This window comes from Aythya ferina, assembly GCF_964211825.1.
Source record: "Aythya ferina genome assembly, chromosome: 29".
Classification (NCBI taxonomy): domain Eukaryota; kingdom Metazoa; phylum Chordata; class Aves; order Anseriformes; family Anatidae; genus Aythya; species Aythya ferina.
Genome location: NC_140326.1, coordinates 7,501 through 12,146, shown reverse-complemented (window position 1 = coordinate 12,146; position 4,646 = coordinate 7,501). Strand labels below are relative to the sequence as shown.

The 4,646-nt window shown below is 46.5% G+C and overlaps 1 long non-coding RNA gene across 1 annotated transcript; it reads left to right on the top strand.

Annotated features, from left to right (window-relative positions):
* The first annotated feature begins 940 nt into the window (after positions 1–940).
* On the top strand, positions 941–1,960 carry LOC311425190. Its single transcript, XR_014686252.1, has 3 exons — positions 941–1,002; positions 1,530–1,595; positions 1,684–1,960. It is a non-coding gene; the product is annotated as an uncharacterized lncRNA (long non-coding RNA).
* Positions 1,961–4,646: the final 2,686 nt, after the last annotated feature.

Here is a 4,646-nt window from a genome sequence, read left to right as displayed (position 1 = left end):
TCAGCTACACCCCTTAACGCGACAGCAGGGTTATATCAGAGTCTGCTCTTTCCTCTGCAAAGGGTATGTCTGTGATTACCCCTGCCGGGGCTGCTGTGCGTGCACGTCTTTTTGGCATTTGTGGAGCTCAGTTTTTTTTTTTTTTTTGTGTGTGTGTGTATGTTCTAAGTTTTTGGGTTTTTTTGAGGGGCAAATAGTGTGTGTGCTGAGTGTGGTTGGCAGGAGGAGGTGGGGAGCTGCTCAGGACTGGTAGGTTTGGTTTCTCGGAGTGTGCGGCAGCCTTTCTATGCGATGCGACTGATCGTTGGGTGGGAATGTTCCAGCTTGTGTGTCTTAGCCATTGTAGCTTGTGTAATGTGTGTTGTGTGGCCCGGGCAGAGTTTGCTGTGGCGCTGTGAGCAAAGAATCTCAGTTAGAGCTGGTGAGCAGCTGAAGTACCAGAGCTGGGAAGAGAGAGGTATTGCAGCAGGTACGCTGTGGCTATGAGGTGCCTCAGAGTGTGCTTTTCTCTTTTCTTTGCAAGTGCTTAGTGCAGTAGTGGAGAGGGAAGGGAAATCCTCATGTCACGAAGCACTTGTGGGAAGGTTAGTGTTGTCAGCCTGGTCATCCCTTATCTGAAGCGAAGGGAAGACGCTCAGGTGTTTCCCTCAGAGGGACCAAGGTGAGGCTGTTTGGGATAGAGGAGCAGTGTGGCAGGTGGGTGCTTGCAAGCACAGTGGTCATTTTGTCCTTTTGTATTCCCAGGTGGTGTGGGTGATGCTGGCAGCTCCTTTCAAGGTTGGGCCTAATTTGCAGGTATAGAGGCAAGTGGACTGCTGTTTTGAAAGGATAAAACTAAAGATGGGGTCCCTTTTGTTGTTGAGGGATGGGTGCTACTGCTGACAGCTGAATATTTATCTTCTACCTGTGTTTTTCCTTTGTTCAGGCTGAAACGCAATGTGCAGTGCAGGACGTCTTGACCCAAGCTGCCTCTGCAGTGACTCTGGTGCGTGATGAGCAGAGGTAACTGTTGTTTTTGGGGTGCGGTTGTCACTGCAGTTATTTTCCTACATCCAATAGAGTAAAATTCCAGTTGGGCTTTTAGAGGTGCTATAAGTGGGTAAAGGGAACAGATGGAAGCATGTGCCATGTGGGGCAGGCAAGTGGCTGAGGTACAGGAGGGGATGAGAGTATGTGATTTTTTTCTGGGGATGAAATGGAATTAATTTTGTCGGTGTATAATCTGTTCTGCTCCTAGATTTTTCTTTCAATGTAAATAAAAGTTTGAGCTAATTCCAGTTAAGAAAGTTCCAGTTACTTGCTGGGTCTTATTGTCCTTTTAATATTCAAAGCTGCAGCAAAAGCATGGGGATTGTTGCTTCTAGAAACACCCCAGTTCTCTTGTTTTCACTCTGCATGCTGTTGAGCTAAAGCAGATTAAAAAATAAATACAGGAAACAGACACACAAAAAACAACAATAACAAAAAAAAACCACCATTGGCTGACTTGTTGTGAACGCAATGATCATTTAATCCCTTTGTTTTCCCAGGTGGTGTGGATGATACTGGCTGCACTGTTGGAGCTTGGACTCGGAGAGGAACACGTGAGCACAATCGTATGTTGCATCAGTAGTAGTCAGCATTGTGGAGAAGGTGAGCAATGGGGCCGGCATCCTAGTGAATCCTGGTACTCTGTTTTTGCAGCTGATGATGAGCCTGGCAATTGACTAAGATGACAATCGGTGCCTGTGAATTTCTTGAGGCGGAGGGACTTTACCATCCAGCAACCTGAGAGCTAAATTGGGGGGCACCTGGTCTTTGCATATCTGGAGTGGCTAATGGGAGCTGGGAGCCAGAGCAGCATGGAGCCAGCTGGCTGAATAGACTTGGTGCCACTGTGAGGGTGGCTCAGGCTGGATCATGTTCAAGCTGCTTGTGGCTGGGTCACCAGGCTAATAGAAGAAGTGGGATTATTTTGTAGCGTGAGTGCGTGCGCCAGGCAGGACAGTTTCCTTCTGTTTGTCTGTCTTGTAGCGTTGCTTCTGCAACATCTGTTCTGCGCTTCTTGGGTCTTGATATCCTCCTAGCTTTTTAGACTGGACTGACTAGACATGCGACTTGGTAGTGGTGCTGAAGGGCCTCAATGCTTGTTTTGTCATCATGACTCTGATCTGAGCACTTCTTGTCTTGCAGTCGCTGCTTAAAGAGCAGGTCTGTTTCAGGTCTTGTGCATCATATTCAGTTTGAGATCGCGTCTGTTTCCATCCTCACTCTTGCAGAAGTCATCTGGGCCGCATCAGGAGCTCTTGCTTGGGAATTGATTTCCTAAGCGTCTTTTTATGGGGTTTATCACTCCCCATCCTTCTGGTCTCTTGTCTTGAAGGCAGGCTTTGTAGGCCTCCATCATCCCAGTTCTGGCAGTTGCTTCCAGTCGCATGTTGTGACATTTGAGTCTCTCCTGGGGTCTGCTGCAGAGCACCTGTTCTGACTTGCTGTTGCCATAGGGCTTCCCTCTGGGGGTCACTTTTTCTTGTTGTTGGAACCGGTGAATTGTTGGAACCGCGGTTCCAATCTCCCGCGAGGGACTTGGCCGGTGAAGGACCGAAGGGATTCCTATAGGATTTGTGGGTGGGTGATAGATCTTAAATCCTCTGTAAGACACTCTTATTAAGGTAACCAAGGGCTGTGGGAATTGCCACAGTAACATTCCTAGATGGGTCAGACAAAATCGAAGACCAGGGACCAGAAGAAAGGGAGCAAATTACCAGACATACCACCAGAAAGTCCATTAGGAATAATGGTTAGAAATTGGAATGAGAGAGGCCCCAGAAAAGGAAAAAGTAAATAAAAAATGGTCCAGTATTGTGTGATAGAATGGCCAAAGGAGCCTTTAAGACCACATGTCTTTCAGCCTGCATTTGGATCCTTTGAAGACTGTATTTGTCAGGCCTTAAATACACATGTTAATTCGAAGGAACCTTTTTGCCGGGAAGAAAGTGATTATGCAGGATTATGGATCAGGAGGACTTCATGTCCTTTTCCAGCCTCAATATTTACACTAAAAGCAGATAAGAAATTTGAAGAAGAAGAAGAACAGGAAAAAGAAAAAGATAATAAATGGGAGCTGTTGGATAACCTACTATCTCCATATCCTAACAATCCACCTCCGGTGGCTGTGGTATCTCCAGCAGTACCACCGTTGCCCCTGCTTTCAACACCATCAGCACCAGAATGAGACCGACCTCCGGCTGCATGCACGAGAAGTAGGACTGCCGTATCTGAGAGAGCTCCTCTATATCCCTTAAGGGAGGTAACTGGTGTATAAGTGGGTTGGAGTTTTAACAGGGTTTTAAGGGTTTCAGGGTAAGCGTATTAGGGTTTTAGAGTTTTTTTGGGGATGGAGTGTTGCTATGTTTTTTAGGGTTAGGGTCCTAGGGTTTTATTTTTGGTCAGTTATTTAGGGTTAGTGTTTTAAGATTTTTTTTTTTTTTTTTCAGGTTAGGTTCTCCAGGGATAGGGTTTTGAGCATCCTAATTTTTTGGGTTATGGTGTTGAGCGTCCTAATGTTTTGTGTTAGGGCTTTGGGTTTTAATCATCCTAATTTTTTGGGTTAGAGTTTTGTGTGTCTTAATTCTTTTAATTTTATGCTTAGAGCGTCCTAAAGTTTTGGGTTTTGCTTTGTGTTTTAAGCGTCCTAATGTTTTGAGTTAGGGTTTTGAGCATCCTACTGTTTTCGGTTGGCTTTGGGTTTTGAGCATCTTAATTTTGGGGTTAAGGCTTCAAGTGTTCTAATTTTGTTGTTTAGGGCTTTGAGAATCCTAATGTTTTGGGTTTGGGTTTTGAGTGTCTTAAGGGTTTGGGTTAGGGCTTTTAGGCAGAGGACTTCAGGGGTTTAGTGTGGTAAATAGTTTGGGTTAGGCCTGTAGGGGTTTCAAAGTTTTTTAGTGTTAGGGCTTGAGCCTTTTTTGAAAGGGCGTAAAGTGCTTGGGTTACAGTGAGTGCTGGTAAATGTATTTCTCGAACACTCGGCCTGTGATTGGTCAGGCCAGCTGTCCGGGGAATGCTGGTATACGTAGTTTTCCGGCACCGAGCTTCCGGGAGGCCATGTTTGTTGCCTAGAGCATACGGGGAAATGTAGTTTTCGGACTCTGGACTTCGGGGAGGCCATATTGAGTGCCCAATGCATGAAGGGAGGTGTAGTTCTACGACTCTGAACTTCCGGGAGGCCATGTTGGTTACCCAGAGCATACCGGGAAATGTAGTTCTTGGACTCTGGACTTTCAGGAAGCCATGTTGGACGTCAAGAGCATACGGGGAAATGTAGTTCTTGGACTCTGGACTTACGGGAGGCCATGTTGGGTCCCCAGAGCGTACCGCAAAATGTAGTTCTCGGGAACTAGGGTTAGGGTTAGTGTTAGTGGTTAGGGTTAGAGTTTGGGGTAGGGGTTAGGGTTTGGGGTTGGGTAAGGGTTAGAAGGTTAGGGTTAGAGGGTTAGGGTTAGAGGGTTGGGGTTGAGGATAGAGGGTTGGGGTTAGGGTTGGGTTAGGGTTAGAGTAAGAGGGTTAGGGTTAGGGTTAGGGTTAGGGTCTTAGGGTTAGGCTCTTAGGGTTAGGGTTAGGGTTAGGGCCTTAGGGTTAGGGTTAGGGGTTAGGGTTAGGGTTAGGGT